The sequence below is a fragment of the Malania oleifera genome, chromosome 6, assembly GCF_029873635.1.
Source record: "Malania oleifera isolate guangnan ecotype guangnan chromosome 6, ASM2987363v1, whole genome shotgun sequence".
Taxonomy (NCBI): Eukaryota; Viridiplantae; Streptophyta; class Magnoliopsida; order Santalales; family Ximeniaceae; genus Malania; species Malania oleifera.
The window spans coordinates 48,934,911-48,951,754 of NC_080422.1; positions in this window are offsets into that span (position 1 = coordinate 48,934,911).

Consider the following 16,844-nt stretch of genomic DNA (forward strand, 5'->3'; position numbering starts at 1 on the left):
CCTAAGCCTCTAGCACTTTTGGATAGGCAAGTGGATAGAGTATGCCATTTAATTTTATGACAAAAGCAAGTTTTAAATTTTAGTGAAGAGTTATGCTTATTAATCTTGTGTTTGCGAGATGAGGCATGAAAAATTGTATGAGATTTATCAAATGATTTTGTACCCTTTTCACAAAGATTTTTCTTTTTAATTCCTAAGGATTTATCATATTCCATTTCTCCGTTTAGGCAGATAATTTTCAATATCTTCTTAACCTTTTTATTTTTAAGGATGACATCATACTCTTTTAATTTGTCTAATTGTTTAGCCAACCTTTTGTTTGGATTTTTCAAAAATGATTTATGATAAGACATTCTAACTAGAGGCTTATGGATTTTAAATGAATCCTTTTCTACTTGTCTATTTAATGACATGCTTTCATCATAAAACTCATTGCGTGATTCAGTACAAGATTTATCTCTATAACTATTATATGAATCAATGCATACAGTATCATCATCAGAAATAGTCGATGATTCATGATTATGTGCCAAAACTGTGTAATTAGGCATCTTAATCCGAACATTATGGCTTTTATTTTTAATTAAATGTATAATTATGTCCAATATTTTAAAAAAGTGCCCTATTTATCATTTTTGAGTTTTATTGAACAATTTATGAATTTTTGATAATTTTTTATTGCAGAAAAATTCCCGGGAGTCGAAACCGGCATCAGTTTGTAATTTGTACATAACTTTTCTGTCCGAGTTCCGATCAAGACAATTCAAATTTTTGGAGAAATAGGAAAGGATTATTTACAACTTCCGTGTTTTGAGTTTCAAGCGAAACAGGCTCTAGGAAGGTCAAATTTAGCCGTGATTGCAGAGAACGAAAAAGAAAAAAATAATATTTAAATGAGCTTTGATTTGACCCGACCATGCAGGGTCGGGTCAGGTCGGATTCCAGCTGGGTCATAGGGCTTCTCCCCATCCCTTTAAATCTTCTTTTTCTCCTTCTTCTTTTCTTGGCGAGCCCTGCCCCTTCTCCCTTCTTCCTTTCTCATTTCTTTCCTTGGTTTTCCTTCTCTCCCTGCTCTTCTCTCCCAAACTCTCCCTCTGCTTTATTTTTCTCATTCTCATTCTCTTCCCCTATCCTTCTCTCTCCCTCTCCTGATATATTCTACAACAGCCTTCTCCCAGTTGCAGCTCCCACGAACCACACCACTCTCTGTAGCACGAACTAACCACCAAGCTCCAGCCCTCGGCCAGGACTCCACCCGAGCAATAGCTCCAGTTACAAATCAGCAACCCGAGCACCAGAAACATACTAGCAGCCTCCATTGCCTACAAGTTCAAGCATTCTCTGCAACACTGCCATGGCCGAAAGCCTCCATGAGCCCCTGCTCTCTCTCTCTCTCTCTCTCTCTCTCTCTTATTCTCTTTCTCTCTTTTCTTTATATTTATTTTATTATTATTAATTGTTTGAGTATTGGATTAAAATGATTTGAATTGTATTAAATTTTTTTTTTTGTTTTAGACTTTGATTGTTGTTTATAATTTTTTTTTATTAAAGTATGCATTTTTATTGGGGTATTTATTTAGGCTCTTTATTCTTCTTATAGTATTTATTTATCTATTTACTTATTTTCTTTTTCTTTCAATTAAGTTTGTGTTAGAATTATTTATTTATTTAATTAGTTGTTTTTCAAGAAAGTTTAATTTTTTTTTTTGTCGAATCTCGGTTTAGTTAGGGTTGGTTTGTTAAAGTTTGTTTTCTTTTGTTTTTTTTTTTTCCGTGTTCCGTTATCATTGGAATGTTTTCTTTTCTTTAGAATTCATGGTTGTGTTTAATTTGTGATTGTGGTTCGAGTTTTTGATTGTGTTAAAGCTCCGGTCTTTATTGCATATTTTGAATCCGATTGAGTTTTTATTGCATGTTTTTAATCCCATGTTCTAGGTTACCAATTTTGATTAACGCCTATTTTAATGTTTCCTTGAGTAGATTAGAGTTTCCAATTTTGCTCTCAATTTCAGTGCTTGTTAGGTTTAGAGTTTTAATTTGCTTGTTATTTAATTTGTCAAAAGTAAAATCAAACACCTTTGAGATCCCGAATCTGAATTTTGTTCAGTGCATTTTTATTTTTGATTGGATGAACATAAAATTTGAGATTAAAACGCATTCCCTGAGGAGACGATCTAACCCTTAAGCTGAGTATTACACGATGTAAGTCCTATACTTGAGATAACTTCCAAGCTACTCATTTTTCGAGCGAGTCAATTCATCATAAGATATATCAAAATTATTACATGAATCATTGCATGCTATGTCAATAGTAATATCACAACATTCAACAGATGATTCATCAAGTAATGTGTTGCAAGAATCAAGAGATGAATCATCACATGCAATATTAATTAAACCAGAAGGAGAAACATATACCTCCTCATTGGTTATTGCAGTATACTCATGATCTGCCACTACCTAATTATTAAGACTTGGAGCATTTGGAGTGGCAATCTTTTTTTCCTATTCTTTTCCATATTTATTTTCAAGTTCATCCCAGATTTCTTGTGCACTATGACATGCCACAAACTCAACAAAAATATTAGAATCTAATGCAAGATATAACATGTACATGGCATATGAATTTGCATGCATCAAATTAATATCATTTTCTACTAGCATACAAATTCCCTTATCAATCATCTGCCAGACCCTCCAATTCATAGATTTTAAAAATATGCTCATTCGAATTTTCCAATGGGTGTAATTGACACCACAAAATGCAGGAGGACTGGAAGGTGACGGTCCCTCGCCGAATGGGGATACACCAATTTGAGAAAACGATTACGTTAATGCCACAAGGCTATGATACCAATTGTTAGCTTTGGTGTATTCCCAAGAGGGGGGTAAATTGGAATTTTAAACTTTCTTCCTAGGTTAAACTAAATAGTAGCAGTATATCCACAACCTAGGGTCTTTCTATATACACATAAACCCAAATGTGCAAATAATATGCTGAAATTAAAAAATGCGTAACATTCATAATATAACACACACATGCAAAAAATAAATTACAGAAAAGTAAAGTGCACACATGATATTTATCGGCGTTTGACCAACTGGGCCTACGTCCCCGCCTCTAACTCGCAAGCTTGAGGATTCCACTAATGCTCACTTAACGGGTAGAGTGGTTCCAGTTACAACCAGGTCAATTAATGGGGCTGACCTCAACCTACAACTGCACCTTAACAAGATGGTGCACCTAGCTTTCCTAACCGGATCTAAGCCAATCCGGGACTATTCCACAGGGCGTCTCCCTCTTCAAGCCCACGCTTGGAATACAACAAATGTAAATTTTGCAGACATGGAAATGCTTCTTTACACAAGCAAATTTGTACCACTAAGCACAAGCACTAATCCATGCACACCAATAATGTAGGAATTATTTGATCAGTGATGTATATGTGTGCAATCAACACTTAATATAATTTCTATGCTCAATCATGCACAATAGTGTATCAACAAGATTTTCTTTGAAACTTTGTATAAACAATATATCTCAATATCAACTTAGAGTTTCAAAGATGTTAGCAAAGAGTAATCAAACAATCTCAAAAATATTTTTTTCAAAATACTTAGCACAAGAGATGTTTGAAAAAGCTTGTAAAAATATTTTTGCACCACAAAAATTATAGGCTAGGGTATCTTGCAATATTGATGCAAGAACCCACAAGCCACAAAGTTCTCCACACACCGGATTTATTAAATTAAATCGGTTGAGAACTTTAGCCCAAAAACTCAATCAAAAAAAAAAAAAAAAACAATCAACAAGAAATATAATATGAGTGTTTGAGTAATATTGGATTGAGTATAAACACTCTAGGCACTCTCACAAAGCTTGGTTATTCAAGAAATTTGGAGTAAGAGAGTGTATGAAAGTAGTATATGAAAAATAGGCTTGAAAAATTTGAGAGAGAATTTTTCTTAATCACAATGTTAATCCCCACTAATTTTGACAAATGAAAGCATACATATAGAGAGGGGGCAAATTATGACCATTGGGGACATAGGGGTAATAATTAAAATTGTTTTAAAACCATTTAAAGAAATTAACCCCATTTAATCGTCTTAACCGTGGTAAAAATATAAAACAAGGTAAGAGTTTTGGGTGGCTGAACCACGGTTCGGTCGCTCGAACAGAGACAATGAAAAAAGTTTGTTTTTGAAGTTTGGTTATCTGAGCATGGGTCTGGTTTGCTGAACCAAGGTGATTTCCACACTATTCGAGATTCGGGTGCCCGATCTAGAGTCCGGTCTACCGAATCTATGTGTTTGGTAGCCTGAGGTAATTTTGAACTTGAAGTTCAAGCTACCGAGTTGGTGGGAAAAGTTAAAAACAAGGTTCGGTTGCCTGTGGACGGCACGTTCAAAATTGTTCGGTCGCCCGAAACCCAAGTCAGCAAGTTGACTCATCAAGGGTTCAGTCGCCCGAGGTGTTTTGAACACCTAGGGTTTGGTCGCCCGAAGCCTCACAATTTTTACCTATAAGTCCATTTTCACTTCAATTAATTCCCCTAATATTATAAGTGATTTTGGGGACATCTTATGTGCTTGTGCACGGACCTTGGGTCTTTTTTAAGGTTTTAGGCATTTTAACTTTGCCTAAAAAACCTAGCGTCGATCAACCGAATCCTGAGGTCTTTCTAAGGTCTTGAGCTTACACATCCCTACCTGCATGCTATGCAATGATTATTACAGACCTTTGAATAAATGCTTATTATAGATCCAAATGAATAAAAATTACAACACTTTAAAGCATATAGGGTCTTCATTTTCCTTTGGGTCTTCGAGTGCCATCATATGATATAGTCAATGTAAACCTGCACAACAACTCAGCAGACATGAAATACCTGAGTATTTGTTATAATCAAAACAAGGTATGACCATTAGGGCCAACAAATATAGTACATTCATTGCACTAGTTTATTTGCAGCATCTTTAAGTCATTATCTATCATCTTTTTTTCATCTTTTGGTGTTGGCCTTACAAGGCTTAATATCCTATTTTGATGCTAACAAATAAGTGGATTTTAATATGCTATGTTAAGTGATGTATTTTCAGAACTTAATGAAGAATCCAAGGTTAAAGTGTTCATGAAAGCTTGTACTTAGAAGAAGGATGACAGTATCGAGCTTGAAGCATGGATTAAATCTTGAAGATCATGAGAGCATAAGGATTGAAGAGAAGTCAATGAAAGCTCATGTCAAGTTCAGAACAAATGAAGCTTCAAACTCAAATGCCATATCTTGAAAGCTCACAAAGATCAAGGAACAAGAAAAGCCTTATATAAATGCGAGTGATCCAACATGAAAGCTTAGAGAAGTTTGAAAGATCAGAGATCAGCAACAAAGAGAACTCAAAGCATAGAAGTGTCAAATTAGTTCTTAGGACAAGGTCTTTGTAAGTACTTCAAAATTTATTCAAATATGAAATTTTCATTTTGAAGCTCATTAGCCAAAGACAGACTTAGAGACCTTAGTTTAAGTCTTGGAACATGTTTTTCAAAGCTAAAACAAGTTAAAATTCCAAGGTTAAGTAAACAAAAGAGAGATAAAAATTTTTTTTAAAAGAAGGAAAGCCAGCTGACAGACGACTGTCTATCTATGGACAGATGACCGGAAAGTTAAGGAACCTGAACTAACAAGTGAGAGAAGCCTGACAGACGACTGTCAAGTTCTTGACAGACGACTGCCAGTGACAAATGAGATGTCTGTGTGTGTTTGGTTGACGACTGCCACTTTTTTATATGTTTATTTGAAACTGAGTTGTTCTGGTGACAGACGACTGCCAACCTAAGGACCGGCGACTGTCACCTCTCTGTTTGTGAATTTTTTTGGTGTAATACATGGACAATCGACTGCCAGTGACTCACTGTCATCTGGCTCGTGGTAGATTTCAAAATTTCCAATGGGCATATTTTTTAAATTTAAATTATTTGAAGCTCAAACTAATTTACAACTTGGACCCTACTCCAAGTAAACTTGGGGAACAAGCTAGAAACTTTTCTACATCTACAAATACCCTCAAGTTCCATTGAATTAAACACCAAGCAACCAAGAGAAATTCAAAAATAAGTTCAGCATTCAAAACTCTCTCTCAAAGCATTTTGAAATTCTGAAAGTGCTTTATTGCTCACATCTTGCACGAAATATACTGAAGGCTTGCTGATCTTCTCACTGAGATTGTGCTTCAACTTTCAATTCTTTCATCTATTGAAAGATTCCTACGGTGATAAATTTCTAGAGCTTCATTCTGACTTTCATATTCTGAATTTACTTTGAAGTATATTATCGTGCTGTAAAAGTTGTACTAATCAGCTCTTTGTGAGAGCAAGTTCTTTGTACACATCTATTTGATTTTTATCTTGTAGATTGACGAATCCAAGGATTGTTTGGATCGTTGGCTAAGCAAGGGGATATTGCTTAGAAAGGTGGGCTCTAGCCTAATTAAGGAGTGTCCAAACGAGGGGACATCGTTTGGAGAAGTGGGCTCTAGCCTATTGAAGGAGTGTGTAAAGGTATTGTTCTTCCTAATAAAGGAACATGTTTAGTAATCCTTTGGTGGTTTTTCAAAGGCGAGGACGTAGGTTGGGTATAAGCCGAACCTTGTAAAAATGTCTCACTCTCTCTTTCTTTTACTCTTTATTTTTAGTACATTTAAACTGCGTGGATGGTTTAAATTAGAAATCATATATACTACGTATATTTGGAAATCAAGTAAACTTGAAGTTTAATTATGATTTGGGTTGCGAAAACCAAAAGGGAGTACGTTGGTTAAACCATATCTTGCGAAAACCATACAGGAGTACGTTACTTGGTTAAACATCCCAAAGATAAATTAACTAAGAATTTATTTGGATTTTGAATATTGGGAAGAGTGTGAATATTGTGTTGGATTTTATATTACACATCATATTAAGCAAATCAATTAATACAAGGCTTCACATCAAAAAACACAAATTATCATCACTACAGGGCTTAATTCAAATTTATATCGAGGGTTGAAAACAAAAGCTATATTGTGATTGAATGGTTTGAAATTTGATATTGAGTGGTTTGTGTTTATATTTCAAAGAGGGTTGAATCTTACAAATTTCCATCAATCTAAAAAGTGCTGCAGTGAACTTATATTTGAAAAATAAATTGGTTGTTTGGTTTGGAGATTGTGCTTAATTGATTGGTTAATTGTGTTGTTGATTGTATAAAAGAAATTAAGTTCTTGTGTGATTGAAAAATTAAACAAGTCAATAATTGGTTAAAAGAAATAAAAGAAGTTTAAGTCCTCATAGGAATTAAAAGAAAGTTTTAAAATCCAATTCACCCCCCTCTTGGGACTACACCTTGCTTTTCATTTGGTATTTCTTTATTGTCTATGGTTTTGGTAGGGATGAGGTCACCATGTGTGACAACTTTCCAAGATTTCCAATCCATGGTTTGTAGGTATATTCTCATTCGTTGTTTCCAAAAGGTGTAGTTAACACCGAAGAAGATGGGTGGTCTAGAAGAGGATTGACCCTTAGCAAAGGGAGATACGCTTAGGTGTGCCATAGAGATCTTTATGTAGCTTCTAGTTTAAGATTACTACAACTTGGTGCTTTGATACCAATTGAAAATCTAGGTATATTCTCAAGAGGGGGAGTGAATTGGGATTTTAAAATTTCTTTGCTTGCTTTGTGTTACATATTCCTTACTTGAATTTTAATTTTAGCAACATTTGCTATTAGCTATTAATCAGCCTTTACAATTCTTATTCTATTGATAAACAATTTATATTCAACTCAAATTCAATTTTTAATATTGAAATCCAGCTGGTAAACTTCAAGAATCAAGTTAAGATATTTTAGAAATAAACTTCAGTATTTAAACTTAAACTCAGAATTTATTCTTTTATTTCAAACAATGAAAAACAATTTTCAGAGATTTGATTTTCTAAAACTTTTAGTTCAAATTACCTTTCAGTTATTTATTTTTGAAAATCAGACTTTTATTGAAAATATCGAACCAACCAATAATTTATAGTATGTTGATTTTAAATATTGATCAAAAACAAGATTCCAACAATCCCCAAAATTTAGCAAGATGTAAAGATCATACACACATATAATATTCTTGCAGAAAATTAAAGAGAGTAAGGAGAAGAGCTAAGAACTAGATTTTTTACAAGATTCAGTCTGTAGCCTACGTCCTTGCCCCAAGCAACCGCTGTGAGGATTCCAACTTTCTTACTTAGGCAAAGTTACAACCTCTCTCCTTCTCATGTGGAGATCCCTTTCTAACAAGAGTACCCCTTCTTACTAGGCAACGATTCAACAACCCTGAATCGTCAAAAAGAACAATACCAAGAAGCTAACTTTGTGTCGTACAATATATATTCTTAGCTAGAGAAGAATTGTACAAGTTAAAGATCAAAATTCTTAAGCAAAATAACAATATAATGAATGAATCTCAAGAAAATATTAGCGGGGTTCTATCTTAGATTTGAAAATCTTGGTGAAAGAGCAAGAACTGTGAGCTTTTAATCAGCAAGAACTTTCAGTAAAAGTATTTAGCAAGATAGCTTAGAATATATGAGAATTTGATTGAATGCTGATTGTTGGTATGTTTAATCCTAAGGTTTAAAATGTGTTTATAGATAAAAAAAAAAGTAAATTTTCATATTCCCCAAGTTACTTGTAGTGTTTCCCAAGTTTTCTCAAAGATTGAGGACCAAGTAATCGAATTTGGAAACTTTCTCTCATAGTTTTAAATTTAAAAATATGAAGGTTAGTCGACTGAGATTCACAGGGTCAGTCGCTTGAGCCAATGAGGTTAGTTGCCTATCTCTATTTTAGTTTATTAAGATTTTAACAACATAAAAATGTCAGTCGCCCGATGCTGTTTCATCTGTTGCCTGATCTTGGTCTGTGTGTTCACTTTATTTAGCATAAATATGTCAGTTGCTTGATGGTGTCAAATCAATCGCCAGATCATACAATTTTCCAAAAAAATTGATTATTATCACTTTAATCTTTAATTTTGGAAAAACTTAAATGAGACTTTAAAATATTTTCCGAGGTTTTCAAAAATAGGTCTCTAAGTCAATAATGATTCCTAAAAGCTTCAAACATTTATATCAAAATTTGCAAAGTACTTACATGAAAATTTTTAAGACTATAACTTTCTAGACATTAAGTCTTCATGCCTTGCTTTCATTCTTCATGTTTATCTTCACTTCAAGCTTCAATAGTCTTTAGCTTCATCATGTCTTCTATCTTTGAGTTCGAGCATTCAAAAGACTTGTCAAGCATTTGATCTTGATCTAAAACACTTGAATCACTTGATCTCGATCTAAAACACATGAGTTCTGAATCATCACTTAAAAAAAATATGTTAAGTTCCTTTGCTTTGTTATCATCAAAATAGGATTCTAAGCCTTGTGAGGCCAGTAGAAAGATACGAAGATCTACATTCTCTCATCATGCTAATTTCTAGTATTTGTTGTTGGACTCATCATTGTTATTTTTTCCCACCATCATCACACCATTGAGCCCCAACCTCAATGCATCCTTTAGTTATATCTTATGCTCCAAAAGCATTGAGGCATCTCTAATTCATTTTTCTTATGCCACAACTTGAACCATTGGTTGCCTTAATTCCAAATACTTAATGACCTAACAGGTTCAAGGTATGGATCTACACATTTATATGATGATCCACACCTATTTAGCTTCATATTCCCTTAAGCTATCTTTGATGCTACTTACACATAAATTTGGGGACCCTCTTAGCTTGCCATTGTATAATCATCTCCAATCACCCATCTTTGTCGATCTCATCTCATTACAAGCAACTATTAACATTTTTCTCATTTGTCAATTGCTATAATATTGGTCATGATTGCACTCCCACCCCATTATTTTAGTTAATTTATTACCTCAAGTAAAATTCATGCTTTTGCATTTCTTTGTCCTTTATTGTCATTCCTACTATCATTGTGCATAACTCATTTTGAAATTAAAGATGTAATCCCAAGAGGGGGGGGGGGGGTAATTGGGTATTTAAAAATTATTTGGCGGAAGTTCAGTTTATTTTTAAACCTTTTAATTCAATAAGAGTCTATCTTGGGCGTGTTTTTGAAATTGACATCCTTTGACTAAATTTTTACAAATTAAAAGGGCCAATTATAGGCCTTTCTTTTCAAAGTTAGCCCAATCTGGGATGCAGACAACAAGTGAGCCCAACACAACAGTCTCTCTCACGGCTATTCCCCATGGCAGGCATGCATGCCATCTCCCCTCCTCATAAGTCATTTTTCAAGGTGGCTGGTTCCCATGACGAGCCACCTTCACCTTTTCCCCCGTGAACTAGCTTTCATACTAGCTTGCCTATAAAAGGGCAAGTGGATATTCAAATTGTAGAGGCTGAAATTAAAAAGTGGGGGGCTTTAAATTGAAATTTGGGGGCTAGGAATTGAAAAAAGAAGGGAAACATTGGAGAATTTAGAACATTAGAGAGAGAAATTGAGGCTGATAAATTGAAAAGAGAGAGAGAGAGAGAGAGAGAGAGAGAGAGAGAGGAATTGAAGAGGCTAAAAGTTGAGAAGGACTAAAAAATCATTAAGTTTGGTAGAATACAATCAAAGCAAACGAAAATAGTGTTTGGGAGGCAAAGAAAGGATTTTACATAAAAATAATGAAGGAAAATAAAGAGAGAAAGAAGACCAAGCTAAATCCCTCTTAGTTATATTCATTTTATATATAATTGTTTGAATAAGCATTGTACTAGATTTGAAATTTGGATTTGATGCATGAAATTACAACATTTTGGGATACGTAAAATTATTCGTTATCAAAAATACTTTCTATCCAAGAAAAGAAAACAACTCCCTCCCCACAAAGAAATTAATTTTCTTAAAAAAAAAAATAAAGATTCAAAAAAATATTTTTTTTTGAATTTATTTATAATCAATTTCATATAAAGGTCCTTGCATGCCACATGCCTTTTTCTAATATTTTATATTAATTTTAGGAAAATAATTGTAAGGAAAATGAATAAAAATTAAAGAGTGCTTAATTTACGTATAAAAGTAATTATAATTAATTAGTATAGGTAGAGGTGGTCATAGGAGTGTATAGAATAATTATAAGGGTATTTTTGGTAGTTTAAAAACCAAACTAAGAAAGAAAAATTTCCTTTCTAATATTAGGGAAAAATATTTATAGAAAAAGGACTTGACAGAGTTCAGCAGTTATAAATTCAACATCATCTTTCATCAATACCAGTGAAGTGAAGTTTGCTTTCTCAGTCTATTCTCTTGGATGAGATGGTGTCCAAGGTCCTTTGGACATTTTTAGTCATACTATACTAAAACCAATTTTTTTTTTTCAAAAAATTATCAAGATTTTTTAACTATTAGGTTTAAGTTGGATATTGTATCTAAAATAATTCATTCGAATAATCATGAGATAATTAAATAAAAGATGTAATTTAAATTTCAAAATGTAATAAATTATTCAAAATATGCTTTAATTAAGCACGCCCCTAATTACAAGTTGTCTAATATTGTTTTAGGATTAAATACACTTTTTGCATGTGTAGGTCGAACTCTTTTCATATTGTCTAGTTATGTATGAATGCAAAAAACATACTTGAAAAAAATAATTTTTAATCTTAGACAAGTTTGCAATGATTTTTGAACATCACATAACCATCATAGAAGTACGATAAGGAACAAATTATCAATGCAATTCATTCCTAAACTAATCCAATTTAAAAAAATAATTTAAAATCTTTTAGTAATAATAAATTATCATAAAGAATTTATACCAACCTTTACAAATTTTTTTAAGCTCTAAAATAAATGCAAGCAAAATAATTTTACATTTTATGGATGACAGCTATTAGAGTTATTATCTCGCTAACTAATATTTGTAATTATTTTTTATTGAATGCCAGAAAAACGCATACGCTTGCCACGTTTGCATGGTTTTTTGGAAATGCGACCCATTAGCATCGTGTTTTGCTTTTAAGCTTAGAAAAAAATTATTTTATTTTTTTGTGTAAATCTTTTTATATGTTAGAGTAATGAAAACAAAAGAGAAGTCACTTGTCACACTCACAACTTGTGTCAAAAAATGGCCATTACGTCTTTTTGAGAGTGGGGCCCACAAGCGTCAAGCACTATCAATTTTGTCCTATTTAAGTTGGAAATTATTATCATACCCTCATCCAAATTTAAAAAAAATAAATAAATAAATTGCGTAATCACACGACATATGGGGTAAATCTGTGGGAAAAAAAGAAAGAGATAACACCTAAAGACGTGTTTAGTTGTCATATGTGCTATGTGGTTTTTTAAAAATGAAATCAACACGTATCAAAGTTGATTACCTTTCTATCCTCATTCAAGTTCTTCAAGTTTGTGTCTATGTGTGCATATAAAATTTACACACACACACACACATACACAGACACACAGATATATATATATATATATATATATGTATGTATGTATGTATGTATATATGTATATTATAATGGGTATATATTCTAAACTTATATAAGTTTTGATTGAACAATATGTTAGTCAATGAGACCTTCCTTCCTCTTTAGTCCTATTATGTGATTTCTAGCAATTATCAACGTACTTGCACATCTAAGTGTCAAAAGCATCAACTTAGAAAACTAGATTTCCACTTTTCTAATTTGTTGTATTGTCTCAAGTTTGAAGGTTATTATGTAATTTTGGGAATTTTAGTTATTTTATGATTAGGCTTATGAGATGCCACAAATAAAGGCTTATATTATGTTTGAAAGTAGCTTTGAATGAATATTGTATTCTCTTTTTTTGGGTCAATTGTAGGATTGTGTTGGGATTAAGCTACAAAATTGGAGGTAACCCATATCCAATCCTATACCCCATTCCCACTCCTTATGGTATTTGAAACTATGACCATCTCTAACATGAATGTTGTAAACCTTAATCTAGATGTCTCCAAGATGAAGATTTGGATCCTTCTTTCTAATGCTTTTGTCTTCTTTCTTTCTTGTCTCTTCTCTAACTATTTTCTTACATAAGAGCAAAAGCATGACTCTTTGTCCCTCCCTCCTCTTTCATCTTTCATCTTCCTCCTACATCATCATCCATTATTATTAAAAAAAAAATTATCATTGCGATGCTTTCGTTTGGATTCAATCCAAAAGAGGTGTTCACTTTTAGGATCTACGAATGCTTTTTTTTTTTTTTTTGAAAAAAACAATTGATAATATTAAAAAATAAATTTTAGTTCGAAAGAAAGATACAAAGATTTACATTCTCTCACCGTGCTCATTTCTAGTATTTGTTGTTGGACTCATCAATGTTATTCTTTCCCACCATCATCACACTATTGAGCCCCAACCTTCATGCATCCTTTAGTTATATCTTATGCTCCAAAAGCATTGAAGCATCTCCAATTCATTTTTCTTATGCCATGACTTGAACCATTGGTCACCTTTATTCCAAAATCTTAATGGTCTGACAAGTGCAAGGTATGGATCTACAAACTTATATGACGATCCACACCTATTTAGCATTATATTCCCTCAAGATATCTTTGACGCTACTTACACATAGATTTGGGTCTTCTTAGCTTGCCATTATATAATCATCTCCAATCACCCATCATTATTGATCTCAACTCATTACAAGCGACTATCACTACAAGAAATAAGGTTGTTAGTGACGGTTTTAAACCGTCACTAGTAATCAAAAAATTGTCACTAATAGTATTAGTTACAGTTTTGTCAGTATTATTGACGGTTCTAACTTTGTCACCATATCTACAGATACTAATACTTATTAGTGACGAAATATTCAAACCTTCACTAATAGTGGAGTACTAGTGATGGAAGACAACCGTCTCTAATGTCGAAAGATTGTCACTATAAATCATACATATTCTCTGCTCAAATTTGTCACTAAAGCAAAAGTATTAGTGATGCTTTTAATAACCATCACTAATATTACACTATTAGTGACGCTCAATATACTATCACTAATGTTACGCTTTTAGTGACGGTTATTAAAACTGTATCAAGAGAGAATTGGATTTGGTTAGATAATGTGTGGTTGGTAAACAAGGATCAGTTTTTTAGCAAGGTACGAAATGTATTGTTAGATATTCAATATGATTCCACAAGATCTAGTTTCATTCAAGTATCATATTCTAGCCATTTGATAGGATCTTCTGATCAATCCAAAGATCATTTGAACAATTATAAAACTTTTACTAATATTGTGCCTTTAGTGACGAATTTAACTGCATTGATTCTATAGTGACAGTTTTAGACTTTTAGTGACGATTAATAAACCATCACTAAAAGTTCATCCTGCTATAATTAGTAACGGTTTTGCAAACCGTCACTAATACTTTGAAATAAATAAAATTAAACCAAATTACTAAAACATTCATAAATTATTCAAATCTCAAATACAAATTATTCAAAATTCAAATACATATATACAAATACAAATTGAAATTAAAAGATAAAAAATAATTCTATTTAGAAAGTCCAGAATATAGGAAAAGTCAAAATTAAAGTTGTAGTGCATCGACCTGACTATAGTGCCTGTTATCGTCCTAGTGGTCTGATAGTCGCAAACCCTACAAAATAATAACTATACAAGAAATTAGTATACAATATATTGTTTGAACATATATGTATATACTATAATTAAATATGATTTGATAGCAAAATGATCGGATATTCAGAGATAGTGTAAAAAATGATACAATTGTAAAAAACTAAATTTGATCAATCGAAAGTCACTCCACTCGGCTCGAACCTCATATGATCGATATGTAAGCTAAGTTTACTAATTAGTTGGGAAAAAATCTCTCGGGGAGGATCTTTTGGGTACCATCAGATCCAACACGTCCAGTTCGATGTGATAGACGTGTCGAGACTGACCGAACTTAGTTTGGACCTCGTATGCCCAAATTGGACACATGAGTGGTTAAATTCAACTAAGTGTACTAAGTTCGCCTCTAAGCGTATAATTTTCAATTAGCATGGGGTTTTTGGGCACCATCAAATCCAGTACATACAGTTTGATGTGACGGACGTGTTGAGACTGACCACGCTCAATTTAGACCTCGTATGCCCAATTTGAACACTTGAATGCTTAAAATGAACTAAGTTTACTAACTTTCTTTGTATTATAACTTTGCTTCTAAGTGGGGAAAAAGCTCTTAGAGAGGAGTTTTTGGGCACCGTCAAATTCGGCACGTCCAATTCAATGTGACAGACATGTCGAGACTGACCAAACTCAGTTTGGACCTCGTAAGCTTGAATTGGACACATAGGTGGTTAAATTCAACTAAGTGTACTAAGTTTGCCTCTAAGCATATAATTTTCAATTGGCATGGAGTTTTTGGGCACCTTCAGATCCAGCACATCTAGTTTGATATGAAAAACATCTTGGGATTGACCACGCTCGGTTTGGATCTCGTATGCCTGATTTGGACGTCTAAGTGCTTAAAATGAACTAAGTTTACTAACTTTGTTTGTATTATAACTTTACTTATAAGTGGGGAAAAAGCTCTCAGGGAGGAGTTTTTGGGCATTGCTAGATTCAACATGTCCAATTCATTGTGATAGGCATGCCAGGACTAACCAAACTCGGTTTTGGACCTCATATGCCTGAATTGGACACATGGGTGATTAAATTCAGCTAAGTGTACTAAGTTCTCGTCTAAGCGTATAATTTTCAATTGGCATGGATTTTTTGGGCACCGCTTGATCCGACACATCCAATTCGATGCGACAGACATGTCGGGACTAACCATACTCGCTTTGGACCTCATATGCCTGATTTGGACACCTGAGTGCTTAAAATGACTAAGTTTACTAACTTTGTTTGTATTATAACTTTGCTTCTAAGTGGGGAAAAAACTCTCGGGGAGGATTTTTTAGGCACCATGAAATCCAGCATGTCCAATTTGATGTGACAGATGTGTCAAGACTAACCGAACTCAGTTTGGACCCATTATGCCCGAATTGGACACATGGGTGGTTAAATTCAATTAAGTGTACTAAGTTCGCCTCTAAGCATATAATTTTCAATTGACATGGATTTTTTGGGCACCGTTAGATTTGGCACGTCCAATTTGATGTGATGGAAGTGTCAGAACCAACCACACTTGGATTGGACATCGTATACCCGATTTGGACACCTGAGTGCTTAAAATGAACTAAGTTTACTAACGTTGTTTGTATTATAACTTTGCTTCTACGTGGGAAAAAAGCTCTCGAGGAGGATTTTTTTGGCACCATAAAATCTAACATGTCCAATTCGATGTGACAAACGTGTTAGGACTGACCAAACTCACTTTGGACCTCGTATGCCTGAATTGGACACATGGGTAGTTAAATTCAACTAAGTGTACTAAGTTTGCTTCTAAGCATATAACTTTAAATTATTATGGAGTTTTTGGGCACCATTAAATCTGGCTTGTCCAATTCGATGTGACGAATGTGTCGGGACTGACCACTTTTGGATTGGACCTCATATGCTCGATTTGGAGACCTGAGTGCTTAAAATGAACTAAGTTTACTAACTTTGTTTCTATTATAATAATAAAAATATTGTCATGTGAATTCCTACAGAAATTGGATCTATTAATTCATAGCATACACAGTACATATAATAAAATATAAAAATATAATTGCAATAATTACTTCGTGTAATTTAGAATAACTTAATTTCAAAACTCCCCACATAAATTTTCCTACCACATACAGAGTATACCTTCTAATGAGAGGAGGAGCCACCTGCATAAT